Source organism: Macrotis lagotis, chromosome 7, assembly GCF_037893015.1.
Source record: "Macrotis lagotis isolate mMagLag1 chromosome 7, bilby.v1.9.chrom.fasta, whole genome shotgun sequence".
NCBI lineage: Eukaryota > Metazoa > Chordata > Mammalia > Peramelemorphia > Peramelidae > Macrotis > Macrotis lagotis.
The window spans coordinates 176,045,900-176,067,986 of record NC_133664.1 but is presented as its reverse complement, the minus strand read 5'-3'; the positions used below and the strand labels follow the sequence as shown (position 1 = coordinate 176,067,986).

The following is a 22,087-nucleotide window of genomic DNA, read 5'->3' as shown; positions in this document are numbered from 1 at the left end:
TGCAAAGACCTAGTTTTAGTATTACCTATCTCTAATGGTTATTATGAGTATTAAATGAGTTCATAAATGGGAAACCATTTGTAAACCCCAAAACACTAGTTATCAGTAGTCATCAGAGAAGTAGTATTATTTGCATGAAGACATTTCCTTCAGGAGACTACCAGGATTGGAGTTTAACAACAAGTAGACCCCCAGCCTGAAGACTTTGCCCTTATACTGATGACGGAACCAAACCCCCACCATTTTTTCTTGTTGTTATGGCAACATACACATATTTCCTTTGGTTTAAGTGAATCTGTGATCTGCAATTTAGAGTTCAATCTAATCTCTACCACATCAATAGGTCCCTACTCAGCCCAGAGATTTGGGGCCTCCTTCCCATTTTGAGAAAGGTTATAAATAAAAATCTGATATGAAAAATAACAGAGCTAGGCAAGACTGCCACCCAGCCCTATTCCCTAAGAGCTGCATGCATGAAGGGCTCTTACAGTTAGTTGTACACCATCCTCCAGTGGTATAGTCTTACTTGGCCTCAGGCTTAGCAGCTAGTTTGTTTCAGATTGACTAGATCCCCCTCCTCATTCTTAACAGCTAGATCTGCTTATATGTATGTATATGTCTGTCTGTCTGTCTGTCTTTCTCCCACTTTTGGGAAAAAAGGAAATAGAGAAGAAAAAAGGGTTTGGGCTTTTTTGGTTTGTTTTTGTTTCAAAATGCAATTGCAAAACTGTTTATGACAGAAAACATGTGTTTTCTTTTTCCACAAATATACAGACACGGACAGCTCTCCTTATTACAGATTTCCCCAAACATCCTCATTTGTCTATCATGATCCGAATACAGATCAGGATTACTGGAAACAGGTCATTGTAACCATTCTCTCACTCCCTGATTGATGGATCCTGCCCCCTCCAAACCACTTCCCATAACCCTCCATGTATTCACCACTGTATGGAACTTTCTTTTTAACCGTACAAACTCCCAGATTAGCTCCATTTCCTCTTTTGTTTTGCAAGGCTGCACAAGGGACCATTAATTACTTGGGCTGTTTATATCAAGGAGAATAACTAGGCTGATTGTACCCACAGGTAGTCATCCTTTAGGTAATCAAATGAAAACAGTTAATTCTCCGCCTGCAAAGCAATGTACTTTCTCATAATGGAAAGTAAACACCGTGTCACTTTCCATAACACAGCTGAATATATAAAGGAAAGACCTAGTGGATCCAGCACCTCACATCTGACAAGGACAGTGAAAATTGGTGTTAGATGTTGCTGTTCCCTTCCATGCCCCTACCCTTCAACATCACTCTCCTTGGGGATATTCTGGGTCAGTTGCCTCAAAGAAGCAGTGCCACACTCTGGCTAATGTTTAAAAGTGCAACCTAGTTAAAATCCCAGAATGGAAAATTGCTTTGGAAACTATTTGGCAGATAGAGTAAACAAGGTTGAAGTTTTTTTGGAACTTAACTTTTGGAGGAAAAAAATCATAAGGCATTGATCTTAGATCGAGATTTGGAATAAAATTTCACCTCACAAATTCCCCTTTCAGACAAAACTTTTTTAGCCATTCAGAACAGACAGGTATCGATCCTATTTTGAAAGATCTTTAGGAAAGGGGAGTCATAGCTAGAATCATAGGGTTATAAATTTAGAGCTCGAGAGTCCACATGATAACTCACTAACCCATTTAACACAGAAATCTTTATGTCTAACTCAAATCCCTTTTGCTAATATAAACTGGCTTCCTTTATTTTCCTGCCTATCTCACCAAAAATAAAGAAAAGGGACTCACTTCTTAGGAATGCTACAATAAGAGTTCCTCTTGCATTTAGTTGAACTAAATTCCTCCAAGCCCTTCCCAAATCTCAGATATGGGGATTTTGTGAATGATGTTTGATTTCCCCATGCATGATTTTCACAGGGATAAATGATTCTGGATGTCTTTCACTTTCTTCCCCCTCCCATACCTTGAGTAGATAGATAATAAAGTTTAGAAGAAAGAAGTTATGAGCATGAAGGTGTAACAAGACAATATTGCAAACATTTGTGCATTGGGTGAAGCTCTGAAAAGATGCAAAACTTAAGACTTAAGTTTTTATAGGGAAATGAATGTATGAATGAACAAATGAATGAAAAAATTTATTCAACACTTACATATGTCAAACCCTGTGTTAACCCTGATGACAGAAAAAAGAAAAAAAAACTAATACAGTCTCAACTCTCAAGGAGTTCATATTTTAAATGGGAAAGATAAAGCATAAAAGGAAGTTCAACTTCAGTACAAATGGAAAGGTCTCTGCTCTTATATCCTGTGCAGCAGTAATTGAAATGGTCTGGCCATGGCAAGGCCTTAGAGAGACAAAACTGATGCTAAGACCTAGAGAAACTTGGGAATGAATTGAAGAACTGATGATAAAGATTAGTCACCCAAACGAATAGTGTTGGTGATTCCCATCTCATCCAAGTTGTGTGAACAGGGGATATCACATAAATAACTATAATTCTAAATAATACTTAATAAGCACATAAAGGTAGTGAAATCCAAGCACTGTAAGGTCCTGGGGCACAGTCATTATAAGCTGAAAAAATCAAGACATCAAGACCACTTCCTGGAGGAGGTGGCATTTTAGCTGAATAGCCATGGCCCAATAAGATCTCAATAGTGAAGGTATTTTGATGCACAAACAAAAGGCACAGAGATTGGCAGAATCTTAATTGGGACACTGGATAATGAGTAATAGTCTGGTTTGCTTATAGCATAGAATAAATGAAGTAGATTTTTATAAGGGAGTATATACTGACTAGGATTTTATAATTATTAGGACCCTGGAGTGGAGAAACTTCTACTTATGCAAATTAGAAGACTTATCTGTACCTTGTTTATAGTATCACCTGAGACATTGAGAGGTTAAATAATTTATTCATGATCACATAGCTGGTTATGACCCAGATTTTCCTGATTTCAACTCCAATCCTCAATCTACTCTACTACACTGCTTCCCTAAAGGGAGGGGAAATAGTATAAATCTGGAAAGGCTAGGTAGAGCTGGTTTCTGGAGAATCTCAAATGCTAGGGTAAGAAGTTTAAATTTTACTCAACAAGCAAAGAGCTTTTGAACAGAGGAGTGACATGACCAGATCTATAAGAAAATACAAGCTAGAAAGAAGTTCTGGATGAACTGGAAGAAAGAGAGAGTGGAAGTGCAAAGGACAATATGCATTGTAAAGAATGCCAATAGTGGCAGTGGAAATAGAGAAGAGGAGATGGATTCAAGAATTATTATGCAGTGAAAGTGAAAACTTGTTGCTGTTCCTTCACTTCAGCCATATCTGACTTCATTTGGAGTTTTCTTGGCAAAGGTACTAGAGTGGTTTGCCAGTTCCTTCTCTAGTTCATTTTACTGATGAGGAAACTGAGGCAAACATGATTCAGTGGTTTGTCCAGGCTCACATGGCTAGTACGTATCTAGGGCTGGATTTGAACTCAGGAAGATGAGTCTTTCTGACTCCAGGCCCAGGCCCAGCACTCTATCCACTGTACCCCCTAGCTTTTCTTGAGCAAAAAGTACTTGATTCAAGATAAATTGTAACGGAAAGGAATGATAAAAGATAACTCTGAATCATTGAATATATTAAACTGGACAAATAAATGATGATGCTATTCACCAATAGAGAAGTTAAAAATGGAAGCAACTCTTTTTGAGGAGGGAAATAATAAATTCAGTGTTGTATATGTTGAATTGAAAACGTTGATGGATTGTAATGGAATAGGATTGTGCTATCATAAATTACAAGCAGGAGATATCAGAAAAATTTGGAAAGTCTTTCATGACCTGATACAGAATGAAATGAGCAAAAATGAAAGAGAGCTTTGTACAAAGTGACATCAATTTTTGAGCAACTGTGAATGATTTAGTTATTCTCAGCAATACAATGATTAAAGATAATTCCAAAGAGCTCACAATGAAAAAATGCTGTTCAACTCCAGAGAAAGACCTGATAGAATTTAAATGCAAATCAAAGAATCCTGTTTTTCACTTTCTTTCCTGCTTTAATTTTTTTTTTTTGGTTTGGAGTTTTCTTCTACAAAATGGCTAATGTGGAAATGTGTTTTATATGATTATATGTAAAGATTGCTTACCATCTCAGGACAGGGAGATGGGGAAAATAGAATGTGAAATGCAAAACTTAAAACAAAACAAAATAAAATGAATGTTAGAAAAACCTGGAAACATTCATATGAACTGATGCAAAATAAAGTAAGCAGAACCAAGAGAACATTGTACACATTAACAGCAATATTATACAATGATGAGCTGTGAATGACTTAGCTATTCACAACCATACAATGATCCAAGACAATGAAAAATGTAATACACCTCTAGATATCAAGACAGAATCTGAATGCAGATCAAAGCATAAATTTTTAACTTTCTTCATTTTTCTTCTTGGGTTTTTTTTTTTTTGCCTGCATTTTTATTTAAACTACTAATATGGAAATATGTTTGGCATGACTGCATGTATATAGTCTATATCAAATTACTTAATTTCTCAGGGAGGGTTCAGGGTAGAGAGGGAGAGAATTTTGAAGTCAAAAATTTTAAAAGTGAATGTCAACAGTTGTTTTCATGTATATAAGAGAATATTGATCAAACATCTAGGAGGAAATATAGATAAGTGGAGATACATATATATTACTCAGAATAGAAGTCAGGACTAGAGATATGGAGGGAGCTATGAAACAGGCAGCTGGAAAATTTGTAAATACCACACTAGGACTGGAGTAAGGAAGACTTTGTCTCGGTTTCTTTGTCTGGAAAACAGGGATGATAATAATAGTACCTTACCTTCCAGGGTTATTGTGAAGTGCTTAGCACTATGACTGGCATGGTGTTAAATGTTGGCTATTATTATTACATAAATTTGGGAATGTTCTGTATCTAAGTTGAAAGTAGATGAATTTGTTAGAGAGTGCAGAAAGAAAAAAGGAATGCCAAATATTTCAATAGAAATCCTCCAGAACATTTTGCCTTAATCTTGAGTCTAGCAAAAAAAAAAAAAAAATTCTGATTTTGACTGCCAGGCTTACTCCACTCTACTTTTGGACTTATATAGAGGATAAATTGCAGGAAGCCATAAGAAGGAGGAAGAGCAGGGAGAGGAGACAGGGAATCAAAGAATGTAATCTTGAGTGGTGGGAGATAAATTTATCAGCACAGGACTCCAGAGGCTGTGGTGTTGTAAATAATCATGCATGAGACACAAGACAGATGTTGCATTCCAAGAACTAGTCAGAGCTTCAGAGACCAGAGTAAGAGATCTGCCATTATCTTTTTCTCTTTTTTTCCTTTTTCTGGTATTAAGGAATGAACCTGAAGCCTTTCGCTGGGCCTGGGAGGCTTATCTCTCTGAATCTTAACAGTTTGTTTATCTTTCTTTCTTTAAATGTTTATTTTGTCTCTGGAATTGTAATAAACACCATTAAGGCATATTATTGGAAGAGGGATTACTGAGGAGTAAGCCCCAAAGCAGAAAGCATCATTTCCTTCTTAAAGCTTTCCTTGATTTCTCCAGATAGGAGTGATCCTTCATCTCTTCTCAACTTTCATCTCATTTCCCTTGTAAGTCACTTATGCATTTGCTAGTTTGTTCTATTATATGTGTCTGTGTAAATTTCTTACAAAATTTTAAACTTTTTTAAGGAAGAGACTGTTGGGGCAGCTAGGTACAGTGAATAGAACACTGACCCTGGAGTCAGGAGGACCTGAGTTCAAATTTCTCCTCAGGCACTTAACAATTGCCTAGCTGCCAATGCCTTAAAAAATAAAAAAGACAGGGACTGCCTATCTTTGTAGTCCCCTCAGCGCATCAGTGCTTTGTAAAATTATATACTAGAGAACTATAGGGATCTTAAAAATCATATAATTCAATTCTTTCATTTACATTTTTATAGATGAGGAAAGTGAGGACCAGTGAGTTTGAGTTACTTTCCCGATGTCAAAGGAATAGTAAGTAGCAGATCTGGAATTCGAACCTAGCCTAGCCCTTCGACTCCAAATTCATTGTTTTCTATTTCTGTCTCTTAAAGTAGTTATTCTATAAAAATTGGTTATATTGACTAAGGATTCATTAGCTGGTTCACTTTTATTGAAAAGATAACAACATTTTTCCTAAATGGAAACATATAGGCTCCTAATCCTGGCAAAATTTTAGGATAATCTTTCTACCAAGACTTAGACTTGGCCTTAGAGGAATCAGTAAGCCCTTCTGTGTACTCTACCCATGAGATTCCCTGAAAAAAGGTGAACTCTTTGTCAAAATGAAAGCTAATCTTGTCCCTAGTACTTGTTACTTAATTAATAAGGCCCCTGGTTCTTTTATTGATGAAGTTCAAAGCTAGTGAGTTGCAATAAGAATAAAGAACAATGAACTGAAACCACTTTGCTAATGTTAACCTGGAGCTACCCATAGGGTTAAACTTTTATATCGTTTTTTTAGATGAGATAAAGTTGAATAAACACAGCTACCATCTAGACAGAGATGCAAAGGGAAGACAAATCACTTCTAAAAGAGTTGTAGAGGCACACTAGGAGCAGAGGGAGACCCACTTACCAGAAAAGAAGACCTGGGGAAAAAATGGAAGAGTTCCTTGACCAGGCAGGGAACTTCTTAGTCAAAGAAAAGAAGTACTTGGACCAAGTCTTAATGAACTGAATTTCCTTGAGAAACACCTGATCATCCATATGGCTTGTCTCTAAGGAAACCTGGAGGAGTTGTGGACCATCCCTTCTCTGGTACTCTGACCCATGTAGTCCTTATTTGGAGAGAGCTACAATTCTATATTCCCAGTGGAAACCCATATGGCAGAGATAATTTATTTTTTTAAAATCAGTAATTGAGCCTTGTCTGTGAACATACCATTTATGGTTCTGAGTCAAGGATTGAAAACTATTCGGGAAATGCTTAATAAACACCTAAAAAGGGACATGGTGATCATAAGGAGTCAGGATAGTTTTAATCCACAGACCCTTCCAAACTAATTTTATTTTTTACTTTCCTTTATTTCTGTAATACATATGACTTACTTATTTGGCAAAGCAAAATTTTTTCATACTATTTTTGTGGATGAGGTGAAGAGATGCATAAGCATAGTGCAGGTTGTATTTGAACTGACTGAGTAGCTGAACACAAAGTAGACATTAATGATTTGTTGTGGTCCTGGCACCCTGTGGAGTGCCTGAACATTTTTTATTGACCTTGTGTTATCTAACATTTCCATCAATAATTTAGATGAAAATATAAATGATGTGTTTATTAAGTTTGTAGGTGGCATAAAATAGGAGGGTTAGTGAGATACTCAATGACAAAATTAAGATTCCAAAAGATCTAGACAGGCTAGAATGTTGGACTGAATAAATGGAAGGGAAATAGGTGAAAATTTGACAAAAATATATGTAAGATATTATATTTTATTTCAAGACTCAGATTCACAGTAAAAGATGGAAGGGATGACTCTTAATTCTAATTCTTATTAGAGAATATTAATAAAATATTACAAATGAAAGAGAAAAGGGGAGTTTAGATCCTCACTCATTTCTTACCCAATATTAATTTAACAATAAGAAATATTCCATGTAAAGGATAGTGGTTCTAGTGATACAATAGTTGAATGTCTAAAATTAATACCAATACTAATTTATTATTTATCAATAATATAGCAATTGTATAATATAGAACTGACAAAGTGATGTGTGTGGTATATACAGAATTTGAGTTCAAATATCCAATTTTGAATCTCAATTCTTCAACTAACTGTTTAGGGAGTCTTGGGCAAGTCTCTTAATTAGTTGGGCCTGAGTTTCCTCATCCTGTGCAATGATGGGTGTGATATGTAAAGACACTTTCAATGCTCAAAAACTTCAGTGATCCGATGATGAGTTCCATATTTCTTTTCCTTGGAGTTCTCATATCACACAAACTGCATACTTTCATTTTTCTTTAGTATTAATGATTTGTGTCACAGTACATTTACACTCCCTTGCACATAGCCTCCAGTTACTCCATTGAGTAACTACCTAGCACATAGCCAAAGTAAGCAAATCTAAATGATCCAGAAAGCAAAGTAACTTTCAAATGTTTTCTCCACTGAAGAAATATTTCCAATAAATATGCTTATGGATTTAAAAAAGAAAGATTATTTTTAATGATAGGAAGGACTCAAAAGTTGTTTTCTTTTTATTTTCTCCATATTTTACCCTAAGGGCAGCTAGGTGATGCAGTGAATAGAGCACTGGCCTTGGATTCAGGAAGATAGGAGTTTGAATCTGGCCTCAGATATTTAACACTTACTAGCTGTGTGACCTTGGGCAAGTCACTTAACCCTGATTGCCCTGCATCCAGGACCATCTCCAGTCATCCTGATTCATATCTGTCTGCTGGAGGCAGATGGCTCTAGAGGAGAAAGTGAGGATGGTGATTGAGCACAACAGCCCCCTCACTCAAATCTAATTCCTGTGTTTGTCATGGCATCACCTCCCTGATGTTATGGTCTTCTGCAAAAATGAAGGACTAACATTGTTATTGTTAAATTGATTCACCCTTCATATAGAAGATGTGATTTTAGATAGGACTTAATGGAAGAAAGGGAAACCAACAGTGGAAGTGCAGGAGGGAGAACGTTTTAGATACTGGCAACAGCCAGAGAAAATGCTCAAAGCTGAAAGATGTGTTTATGGAACAGCTAGGAGGCTAGAGACACCAGATTGAAGAGTGACTGGAAAAGTGGGGAGAGGGGGATGGGCTTAGGTAATGAAGGACTTTGAATACCAAACAGAACATTTTGTATTTGTTCTTGAAAACACTAGGAAGCTATTAGATTTTGTCAGGTGGGGTAGGAGTAGGAGGAGAAAGGTGTGACATGATTGGACCTGTGTTTTGGAAAATCATTTTCGGTTGAATGGAGGATGGCCTGGGAGGAAAGACTTGAGGCAGGCAGACTGGCCCACAGGCTATTGCAATAATTAAGAAGCGAGTTGATGAGGGCCTGTATCAGATTAGTGACATTATCAGAGGAGAGAAGGATGCAGAATATTGGAAAATATGCTTATGTATTAATGAATATTGGAGAATATGCTTATGCATTAGGTAAAACAGCAGGCCTTGACAACAGATTAAATACCACATTTCCCCATGTATAAATTGCTCCCATGTATAAGATGCACCTTAATTTTGGAACCCAAAACTCGATAAAATGTATTACATAAAGTTATTGAATGCAAGTTTTATTCATCATAAAATTCATATAACTCCTCATTGATCCTATCCATTAGCTCATTCTCATCTGAGTTTGATGACAAATCCCTGTCTTAGGAGAGGCTCTGACCACTCTGGTTCTGGTCTGTGGTTGACCAAAGCACTCTCTGGGCAAATCTGGTGCATGGATGCATGCTTAGTTCATTCTGGTTCATGGACCTGAAGCACCAACTGTGTCCTTTGAAATCAATAATTTCTTTTTCATCAGCATTTCTTCTTGTCTCCTGCTGAACCATCTTTGTGGACACAGGAATTCCAATGACCCTTTGCTCTTTGATCTATCTCCTCAACTCCTTCTCTAACTCAGGCTATTTGGCTGATTTGCCTCTCCTGGTCTTCTTCTGCCCTGGCATTTTCAGTTGGGTTTCTTCTTCCTGTAACAAGTCTCAGGTTGTTTTCTCATTTGGAGGAGGACCAAACTGAGGTCCAACAGCACGATTTCCATTCACCTTTGTAAACTAGATCACTTCGAATTTGAATTCAGCTCTGAACAAAAATCTTTTCTGAGCCCTTTCTGGGCAGAACATGGCAAAACATAACATATACAGGTAACAAATGCAAAATAATTAGTGCAAAGACAAGTGCAAAAAAGTGGGAAATGAAATTTAAAAAATCTACAACTACTATATAAGAAGCTCCCGGGTTTTAGACCCCCAATTTTTCAAAAAGGGGTGCATTTTATACATGGGGAAATACTTTATGTGGGAGTTAAAAACTGAGAAAATAGTGTTACCCTCTATGTTAATAGAAAAGGTAGTAGAAGGGACAGTTTCAAGGAGAAATGCAATGTATTTTGTTTTGGACTTATTTACTAGACATACAACCCAAGATGTCTGAAATGCATTTGGAGATGTAAGATTGGAGGCAGGTAAAATTGGAAGAAAGATAATTTTGAGAATCATCAGTTTAGAGATAATAATCAAATCCATGGGTGCTGATGAGATTACCAAGTGATATAGTATAGAGGGGAAAAAAGAAGAGAACTCAGTATAGAACCCTGGGAGATGCCAGTTGTTAGATCTGGAGAAGGTTCCAGCAAAGGGAATAGAAAAAGAATGATCAAATAAGTAGAAGGAAAACTAGGAGAGAATGGTATACTGAAAAGTTAGAGAGGAAAATGACCAAGGAGGAGAGAGTGATCAATGGTGACCAAGGCTACAGAGAGGTCAAGGAGGGTGGGGATTGAGAAAAGTCCACTGAATTTGATAGCTAAGATAATTATTAACTTTGGAGAAAGAGAGAGAGAGCAGTTTTAGTGGAGTAAGGTCAAAATCAGATTGTAAATGGTTAAGAAAAGAATGTGAGATGTGAAAATGGATTCACTTATCATAGAAAACCTTTTCAAGTAGTTTAGCTACAAAGGGCAGAAGAGATAGCAGGGAATAATTAGAGGAGATGAAATGATCAAGTAAGGGTTTGTTTTTGTTTGGGGGTTGTTTTTTGTTTTTGTTTTGTTCAGAATAAAGAAGGAAGAGAAGGCTCTCAGTAGGAAATGAACCAGTAAAGAGAAAGCAAATTGAATATAAGTGCAAAAGCAGGGTTAACAGAGGGGACAATCTGTTAGAGGATATGTAATGGAATGAGATCACTTGTATAGGTAGAGGAGGCATCCTTGGGAAGGAGTAAGTCCATTTTATCATGTGAAATGGGTGAGAGAAGAAAGGCACCTGTGTAATAGGGTTGAGGAAGAGGAGAGAAAAGTGAGTTCATAATTGAGATGGCTGATTATTTCTATTTTTTAGGGGGTTTTTTTGGCAAGGCAAATGGGGTTAAGTGACTTGCCCAAGGCCACACAGCTAGGTAATTATTAAGTCTCTGAGTCCAGATTAGAATTCAGGTACGCCTGACTCCAGGGCCAGTGCTCTATCCACTGCTCTACCTAGCTGCCCCTCTTTTTTTTTTTTAGATATAGTATCCGATAATGTTTGGGTATAAAACTAAAGATTCAATCATTTGCTAGCATTATTTAAGCTTTCTTAAACCAAGTGCACTGTGATCTTTGTATTGACAGTTCTCCTTTTTCTCCCTTCATTTTATAGCTCTGGGTGTTGGGGATAGGAGAAATAGGTTGTAGTTCCATTAAGAATTCTTTTTTCATGCTTTCTCTTTCCTGAAATTCAAGTTTCAAGTTCTCTGTGTTGCCTAGATAACTTTGTGGATAAAACTATCTCTTCCCATTTTATTCTTTTTTAACCCAATAATATATAAATCCCCAGGCAATCTGTCACATTTCCATCCTAGTGGTGTGCAGGCAAGGAGATGTGCCTATCCATTCCATTTTCTTTCTAAAGAAATGCTTAGTGGCATTTAGAAATTTGAATCCTTGTTGATTACTTAATTCAAACAAATATAAAAGGTTTTTAGAACAAAGATAACATAATAATAGCTCACATGTACAAAAACTTTAGTGTTTATATAGAGACAGAATAGAAGCAATGATGTGGGGGATTGGGCAGTGCTTGATGGAGCCATGGAGAGCTAAGTTCAAGAATTGTTTGCTAAAGTAGCTCCATCTAAAAGTAAGATGATGAGCAGATTATTTAACACTTCTCAGGTACCTCTTTGGAACTATAAATTGAAGATGGATTTTAGTAAAAATTCATCCCTACATAACATTGATCAAGTAACAGGAATTCCCATACCAATGTTTATAAACTGTCTATAAAGCAATTTTTAAAAATCTTATCCACAGACAAGTTATTTATCAAATTTTCTCTATGTTCTAAGCATTTTCAACCACTCATATAGGTTAGTAGTAAAAGCATTACTATCTCAGTTTCACAGATGATGAAGTTACTTTAAAGGACTTGCTCTAGATGACACAATTAATAATTAAGTCCTCAGCACAAATCTTCTGATCTCTATTCAATGACTTTTCCACCTAATTAGATAGCCTTTCATTGAGTTGATGTAAAAAAGTGATTTGGTGTGTTTGATACTGTTTTTTGAGAGACTCAATGGGGGTGGCTAAGTGGCGCAGTGAATAGAGCACCTGCCTTGGAGTCAGGAGTACCTGGGTTCAAATCCGACCTCAGACACTTAATAATTACCTAGCCGTGTGATCTTGGGCAAGCCACTTAACCCCATTGCCTTGAAGAAAAAAAAGACTCAATGACATGGCAAAGTACATTGGAGTTAGGGGTTCAAGGATTATCCTGGCTCTAAGGGAAAACTGACTGGCTCGCCACCAGTTACCTGTATGATTTTGGCAAGACCCTTAATCTCTCTGAGATCTAATTATTTATAAAATGGAGGCAATTGAACTCCATTGCTTAAGTCCCTTGTAAGTCTAAAATTGACAATATATACTTTAGGGAGTAGAATAGGATATAGAACTGAGAGCCAAGAAGGAATTTAGAGAACAGAAACTCCAAATTCAGGTCTTGAGAGAAATATGATCTTTATCATTTACTCTTACTGATGGAGTAAAGTTCAATTCTTGGTCCTTAGCTATATGGACCAAATAAGAAGCCCTCTTCTTCAACTGAATGGATGGCAGAGAAAAGTAAACTGCTAGAAGTGGAGTCAAGAACATTTATGCTCACATCCCTAGCTTACTTACTATCACCCTTGGCAAGTCACTTAACCAGTCCCTCTGTTTCTTCATTATAAAATAAGGGAGTTCAACATAATGATCTTCAGGGTCCCTTCCAGTTCTATATCTATGAATGAATTGTTCTCCCAAAGATGCTTCTACACAATTTCCAAGTGTCACTTAGCATTTTCAAGTAAGAGATTCTCACTTGGACGTTTCACATTTTTTTATTTTTTTACAAAGTTCAATGTTTTCTGCTATTCCTAGTTGGTGGTATCAGAAATAGTTCCAATCCCCCTAATTGGTGACCCTTTATCATTTGCTTTCTAAATATCAAGGCAGTTTCTTCTTCTTATAGCATGATTTCTGTCCAGGAAGTAAGGGAAAGCAACCTTAATAGAGTTCATAGAACTTATAATGAGAAGAGAAATGGCAGTTCAGAGAAATAAGTTACTTTCTTAATGTCAGTGAATTTCAATACATGTCCTCTGACTTCAATTCACAAAATTTCCCCACTGTATCATGATGCTTTTTAAAAAAAATTAAATATTTTATTTATTTATTTTTGCAACTACATGCAATGGGTTTTCAACAATTATTTTTGCAGTTTCCCTTTCACCCTCCCTCCCTCTTCCCCTAAAAGAAAACAATCTAGGGGTGGCTAGGTGGCACAGTGGATAAGAGCACTGGCCTTGTAGTCAGGAGTACCTGAGTTCAAATCCGGCCTCAGACACTTGATAATTACCTAGCCGTGTGCCCTTGGGCAAGCCACTTAGCCCTATTGCCTTGAAAAATCTAAAAAAAAAATCTAATATAAGCTATATATGTATAACCATGCTAAACATAGATCCTTATTAATTCATGATGCTTTTGAGAAACTCCTTAACTTTTCACTGGTTTTCGTAAAATATAACATTTGGAGCTAGAATGGATTTTTGATAGTCTAGTCTCAATCTCCACATTTTACAGATAAGGAAACTGAGGCTAAGGGAAATAAAAGGAGAGCATAATATAAAGAATAGAGTGGTAGGAAAACATGGATTTTAATCCCTCCTCAAGCTTATGGCCCTGAGAAAGCCATGTGAACTCAGCCTAGATTTCCTCAACCATAAAAGAAAGATAATCATCCCATCTCATAGATCTCCTTTTACCAATAAAAATGTATAGCCTTTAGAGAACTGCCTAGACCCTAGGACAATGAGAAGACAGGTGCTTTGCCCTGGATCACACAACCAGTGTGATCAGGGGAAAAACTTGAACCCACATCCTTCTCTCCCCAAGATCAGAGACAGTTTCCATTATATCATATTGCATCTAAACCACAAAGTATGAGATGAATGCAAGTTATTATTACTTCCCAGGAGCCCATAGATAGCAAAATTAGGTCATCTCTGACTTTTCATACAATGTCACTCAAGCAAGCAAGGGCAAAGAACCTTTAGCGTTCCTCATTTAGTGGGAAGTTCTAGCATTCTCTGTAGTGTCACATAGTTAGTCATAGTTAGTATTAGGTCTCATGACATAATACTAGACCCAGGATTCATTTCACTGAGACACAGTTTTGTCTCTAGCTATTCTTGATGGGGTCAGAGACCTACTTCTTAACAGTGTCTTAGTGCAGCCACCCACCTTCAGAAGAGACTGTCAAAGTGTCTAATGACCCCCTATAACATAATGCTTTTATTATCCATAAATATGTAAATGACAGAAACAGAGCTGGGGACCAACAGAAAACAGCAGTTGTTCCCGTCTCACTATGTGCTCTCTATATAACATATAACAGATTTCCAGGGAGTTGCCAAACTATTTAAAGTCATGTATGGTATATTTAATGCCAGTCCAAGTTGTGAAGGCTATCTGATACAGGAACATCATCCCAGTAAGCTTTTCTGACAGCCAGTGTCACTATGCATCTTTTTTATCGCCCTTTTCCTTACTATACATCACAGCTAGCACACTAAGTTCAACTGTGATTAATAGGACTCTTTTACCATTGACTTCATTGGGATATAGCCCAGGAAGAAAAATGTGGCTGTTGATAAATCTCATGTGATAAGAACTGTATTATGTAAGCAGTTGGGGGCAGGAGTTTCAATGAATATTATTATGACAGTGAGGTAGTTTGCAAAGTCCAATTGAATCGAATAGACCTCTTGTTCAATTGATTTTGCTGGGCCTATGTAGTAAGAATAACAAGCAGTGATAACACTGAGACCTGTGTGTACATGATGGAGATTAGGCTGTCTGACAACTGATGTGTTTCCCAACCACTTTCAACATGCTAAAACATTTGAAAAGGCTTCCCTTTTGTCTCCCTCTTAGGAGAAACAGCAAAGGCTTTATGGTTGAAACCAAATTAAGGAATTAAAAGTAATCTAATCTAACTAATCCCCTATAGCAGAGTTGCAAAGACTTTGAAAGGTCCAGCTGTCTCAAGATCATAGATATAGAACTGGAAGGGACCATGAAGCCTTCTAACCTCCCTCCTTTTACAGATGAATAAACTGAGGTCTAGATAGATTAAGTTGCCTGAAATTCCATAAGGCAGTAAATGTAGTATTTACACTTGGATCCTTGTAAATTCTTTCAGTTCTTTTCCCACCATACCCAAGTTCATTTCACTGAGACACAGTTTTGACACATTTCTAGCTATTCTCGATGGGGTCAGAGACAGAGACCAGAAAACAAAACTGGTCTTTCATGTGGCTCAAAGAATTTAGTGAACAATACAATTCTTACATCACAGATCTATAGTCAGTGGTATACTGAATTTGAAGTCAGAAGACTTGGGTTCATATTCTGCCTCATCACTATCTGGGTAACCACAGCCAAATCATTTAACCTGTTTTCTAAAGTAGAATGTTAACACTAGTAGTCAGTACCTTATAGAGTTGTGAGACCCAAAGGAGATCATGTAAGTGAAATACTTTTCAAATTTTAGAATGCTATATAGATTATTAATTGCTCCAGGGTTTAGGAAGTTACTTTTTAGGCACTAATCATTAGAGAGATAGACAAAATTGACATAGTCCCTTATGACAAGGAGTCCTAACCCTTCCCCCATCTCACATTTTACAAATGAAAGAACTGATGTTCAGGAAGGAAGGGGATACTCACTAAATATTTTTGAACTGAATGGAGTTTTATTTCAGGAAGTGGGTTGAAGGGAACCTTTTTTTCCTCAAAACTTAGCCTAGTGAGCTTAGCTTAAAATCATGGCTTTGTTATCTGGTGTAACTGTGATGACCGGGTACAGATGGGAATCTTTGTGAATCAATTGGAAAACAGACCATCTTGTGCGTAGGCAGCTGTTTTTTTTTTGTTGGGTTTTTTTTTTTTGCTGGGCAAAGAGACGCTGCCTAGCGGGTGGAAAAGTCTGTCATACTTGTTTTCTAATCAAAGAATGTAAAAATCTTAATGCAAAATCTGCTTTGATGAAGAACAGAGAAAAAAGGGCTGTAAAACTTAAAATCCTCTAATATGAAATGTTCATGTAGGCAGATCCAACAGAGGGGAAAAAACTAAGCCTAAGGGATTTTCAGCCTGAAATCCATGGATTTGCTTCCTTGTTGTTTTCACCTCTTCCCCATAATTCCACGTGATGGAAACAGTTTGCAGGGGTTAATCTACACATAATGAAGTTTCAAAGAAACCATATACTGTACTCTACTGGTGAGGACTCTGATTTTGGTTTTGGTTTTTTTTTCTTAGTTCATTCAACATGGTTCAAAAAGAATGATAAATAAACTGATATTTATCACTGTATGTGATAGGTATTTCTTTGGTATCTCAATAGCAATAGTATCCATTTTGAGTGGCATTGATAATAAAGAAAAGGATTTTATACAAACCAGCAGTGGAGGTTAAGAAATCTTTGATAACCACAGGTATACATGTCCCTACTCTTCCAAGTAACCAGCTCTGGTCTCAGCCATTCTAATCTCTGCCCTCTAATAATGAAAAAAGGCAAATATCTAGTTCTTATCGAGGTTTTAGTAGTGATCATAATTATTAGTGACAGTAAGACTCAACTGCTGCATACAAGAGCACATTTGAGCCCCTCTCAAATACACAAAATCTGATCCAGCAAGAAAAAACTACAGTTCCCTAAAATTCTTCCCTATTAAAAGTCTTTGTTCTCATTTCACAAAATAAGCTTCTTGTTTTCCCTTCTTTTTTCATATGATAATATAAGTTTGTATCTGGAAAAGGCTTTAGGAGATCATTTAGTCTAACTGTTTGACCCTTATTTTTGAGGATGAGGAAACTGGTTTCCACCAAAGGCTTCTATATTTATAGATCATGCTTCTAGAGTAGGAAGAAACTTAGAAATCATCAGGTGCATCTCCCTCAATTTTATAAATGAGGAAACTGAGGTAGAGAGAGCTGATTTGCCTGGGCTATAAGACAGTAAATAATTGAACTGGGAGTCATTTCCATTTCCTCTGACTCAAAGCCCAGTTTTTTTCCATCATAAAACACTGCTAAATGTACAATTACTAATTTGTAGTAGCATAATATTTCCCTGGATGAGAAATCTGGGACAATCCTAGAAAGGAGTATATTAGACAAAACTGACCAAATTTAGCCTTACTTTCTCTTCTAATTTGAATGATAGGTTAACAGATTCCTGAACTGCAAGGAAATAGAAAGAATGGGGTCAAGACTGTTAGAAACATTTCGATTTATAAACCCCAATTAGTAGAATCTTAATGACTTATACATGGGAGTTTTCAATTCTCATGTTTTTTTCCTTTTCTTTCTCAAAATGGGAGTAAAATTAATAACCAAAGGGACTAAGGATACCTCTAAGCATCATGGTGTTCCAAGTTTCAGTGATATTAAACAGGGTCTTTTCATTCAACTTTTGTCCGAACTTTGGCTCCATAATATCTCCATAAAACCACATCCACAAATATTTTTCTCAACATAAATTACTCATATCACTGAATTGACTATGACTATCTTGCTTTAAAAATTCTTATTAATATGGTCCATTGTTCAGCATAATTAAATGACATAGACATGGTCTTTGTTTCTGTGTCAAAATTAGAAGAAAAAAATTTTTTTCAATAGAAAATATGAACCAGCAAGTACAACACAGTATACTGGGCTATGGTCTTAGAGTCAGAAAAAGAAAAGTATCAATGTCTACTCAGATGATTACTAGCTAGCTAATGATCCTGAGAAGATCATTTAACTTCTCTTGGTTTCAGTTTCTCTATCCAGAAATGGAAATATTAATAGTACCTATTCTTAGGACTATTAATAGTACATTAATAAGGGACGGCTAGGTGGTGCAGGGGATAGAACAACAGCCCTGGAGTCAGGAGTATCTGAGTTTAAATCTGAATTCAGACACTTAATAATAACCTAGCTGTGTGGTCTTGGGCAAACCACTTAACCCCACTTGCCTTGAAAAAAATCTAAAAAAAACCCCAGTACATTAATAGGACTGTTGTGAAGTTCAAAGTATATGCCAGAGATAAAGCACTTTGAAAAAGTTAAAGATTTATATCAATGTTACCTATCGTTACTACTAAGGCTAACTTTGAGTTAGTCATCTGCTTCATTCTGAAGAGATAATGTAACTAACTCTAATTGTAGAGAAAGAAACGGGGTCAATTATAGCTTGGTTTCACTATTATGTTTAAAAGTTATTTATTTATATAACAAAGAAGATATATATATATATATATATATATATATGTAAATGCACAAAAACTTTCAAAAAATGAAGATAAATGATTTTAGGATTCTGTTTTAAAATGGCCTATGTCACTGTTCCAATGTCAAATGAAAATTTTTAAGTGGAGCATATTTTTAACTCCATGATATAAATGCTCCTAAATCAAAATATTTTATTAGAAACTAAGATTTAGCAGATCTTGATAATTATCTTCTGAAAGAAGAATCATTCCTTCTTTTTAACCAGAAAAGGTTAAATTATGGTCAAATTTGTTGAGATTAAGAAAGTCAAATACCTTTAGAAAAAATATATACTATTTTTTTCATTTCAGAGTAACTATTACTAATGTTAGAAAACTCAGAATATAAGAAATTTGCCTTCATTTTTCATATCATCTTTATCACATCCAATATTTGTATGTATTATATTCAATAGTTATATGTTAGTGTATGTAAGATTATTAAATTTTTAAAAAATATTTTCAGAGTTCTTTCCCTGAGTCTAAGACTAAGATAGACAGATATGGGTTTTTAACAGCATATATAGTAATATATATTTAAACTTTGATAAATCAGAATCAACATAATAACTCATATTTATGTCATACATTAAGGTTTATATGGTTGTTTAATCAAATAACCCTGTTAACTCTTCAATTAATAAACTTATTTGCAAGGCATTTTGTTAAACTCTGGGTATACAAAAGGAGGCAAAAGGCAGTCCTTGAACTCAAGAAGTTTGTTGGATTTCAGAATATGTATTATTATCATCCCCATTTCCCCATGAAGATATTGAGACTCAGAGAGATAACGTGACTTACCTATGGTACATAGAGAATAAATGTTAAACCTTATCCTTGAGCCTATATCTCCTGATTATAGGTCCCATACTCTTTACGAAATGTACTGGAACTTTTGTTAACTCATTTTTCTCCTTCCTTCTTCTCTCCCTTCCTTCCTCCCTCCCTCCCTTCCTTCTTTCCATCCATCCTTGGATTGCATTTTGGAATAATCAAATAACAGTAAAAATAAATATTTATAATAATGATGACTAGTAATATCATCATTATTATTATTACCTTTGTTTTAAAAACATCCTTCATCAATTATAAAATCATGGAATTTTAGAGTTGAAAGACACATTAGGAATCTAGTCCAATAACTTTATTTTGAACATGAACAAGCTTAGAGGATACGAGAGAAGCAATATGACCTAGCAGATAGAGCTAAGAGAACAAGGTTTATACACAGACACAGGGACATAGAAAGCAACAGAGGACTGGGAACTGGCAGCATGCAGGAGCAGAGTGCTAGGAGCAGCAGGCTGGGGAGAGAAAAAGAACGGTGGAAAAAATTGAGTCCCAGAGAGGTAAAGTCACAGCCAAGGTCTCACAGCAAACCCATAGCTGAGTTGGAACTGGAATCAGGTTCTATTGAGTTCTGTTCAGGAGATAATCACAGAAATCACGATGAGGGCCCAATTTGTTGGCAGAAGCTTATAAAAATTGAATCCATGAGACTTAGGCAGCTTAAGAAGTTCATCTGAGTTGATGATATGAGTATATTTAATTCTAATTGACAGAACATTCTAAAAAGGACAGAAGCCTTAAGCCAAAAATGAAATCAAAAAAGAATATAGCCTGTACTCATCATGATTTCTGTGAGCTATTGCACGGGACCAGGAAGTATTCTGTGACCAGTGATATGGATTTTCTAAAACAAGTCATCCCACTAAAGATTCTCTGAATGCTGTTGCTTCAGTGCCTATAATGCATTCTTGGTCTCTCCTACAGCAGACTTTTATGATAAAATATGAGTCAGTTTTACATAACATCACTTGTATGGGGCTGAGGTTTTTGATCAAGATGGAACTTTCATTGGAGAATCAATAAAAATGTGATTGAAAAATACATGGAGATAAGAATGTGAGTTTATAAATGATGAAATTTTTTGTTGACATGGTGAATACTCTTGATCAGTAATGAGTCAGATAATAATGATGGGGAAGATCCTGATGAAAGAAATGAAATGCAAAAAGATTTAGAAAATAGCAGAAATGATAAAGAAAGCCATCCACCTCAGAAATAGCTTTCTGACAAGATATTTTAAGCCATTTCCTCAATGTAGCCCAATAGGGGAATAATAGCAGAGGAACTAAAGAAGTATAAGGAATTAACAAAATGGCAGTTTCCAGTAGCCCTTCCTCTCAAATGTACATCAAACATAGATTGCTCAAATGCTAAGTCTATTCAGAAGGAACAGTCTTCACTCATTTCATACATTCTTCTTCAGGCATTACTTTAAATATGACTTTTTTACACTGAAGATGCAAGGGCATTTTTAGTTGCTTTTACTACTGAACAGAACAAGACCCAGGCAAAGCACAAAGATGGTTGAAGAAGGGGAAGACTTCCAAATGGCAGTAGACCCAGCACATCAACTATTAATGCATTAGAACTAATGTGTTAGTGATAAGGAAGCTGGAACTGAAAATGAAGAAGAAGAAAATAAATACAAAACTTCAGCTCTTCTGAGGTATCAAACACTAATAACAATGAAGCTAAATATTGGACCTCTTGAGAATGTGAAATGGAGACATGTTGAAGCCTCAATGTTCAGAGTTCTTATTGGCACTTAGTATGATAATTTTTGTACTATTGCTAGGTTGATTAGAGCAAAAAACAGGTAGACAGGATTATGAGTTTAAAGGGATCTAGTATTAAAGATTTAGTTCCTTCTAGGGGTGTTGATATCTCTCCAAGGGCAAAAAAAGAAACACCAGTTGTGGGCTACAAAAAAAGATGAAATTGAAAAAAAATGACTCTTCTAACCATATTTACAACTATGAAACTTGTGTTCAACCCTGTCATCCTTGTGACAATCCTTGCCTTTGCATAATTGTTCAAAACTTTTGTAAAATGTTTTTTTCAGTGTAGCTCAGAATGCCAAAACTGATCCCCCAGGTGCCATTGTAAAGCACAGTGCAAGCTTAAGCAGTATCTATGCTATCTGGCTGTCCAGGATAGTAAAAATGTGTCCTGAAAGAACTTCAGCATTCAGAGAGGATCCAAAAAGCATTGACTACTGGCACCATCTGGGTTGGCAGGTTGGGGAATCTTCACTAAAGATCCTGTGTAAAAGAATGAATTTGTCTCTGAATACCATGGGTGAGATTATATCTCAGGATGAGGCAGACAGAAGAGGATAGGTTTATGATAGGTGCGTGTGCACCTTCCTCTTCAACTTGAATAATGATTTTGAGGTGGATACAATTTGCAACAGTAATGAAATCATTTTGCAAATCATTCAGTAAATCCCAATAACTATGCAAAAAGTTATACTGGTCAATGTTGAACATATCCAGACTGGTGAAGAACTTTTTTTTAAGTTTATTTTTTGGTTGGTTTTTTTTTTTTGTTTGTTTGTAAGTTTTGTTTTTGTTTTTGACTGCAAATATGACCAGGCTAATGCATTGAAGTAGTTAGTCATTGAACCTTTGCAATAATATAGGCTAATACATTTTTCAACCTTGCATATAGGATACTTGAAC

The 22,087-nt window shown here is 36.0% G+C and overlaps 1 protein-coding gene and 1 pseudogene across 4 annotated transcripts in view; both read left to right on the top strand.

The window, feature by feature from the left end:
* CELF2 (CUGBP Elav-like family member 2) overlaps positions 1-22,087 on the top strand; it is a 632,079-nt gene that overhangs the window by 84,621 nt on the left and 525,371 nt on the right. The window lies entirely within an intron of this gene.
* LOC141493180 (histone-lysine N-methyltransferase EZH2-like) overlaps positions 1-22,087 on the top strand; it is a 34,509-nt pseudogene extending 12,422 nt beyond the window's left edge.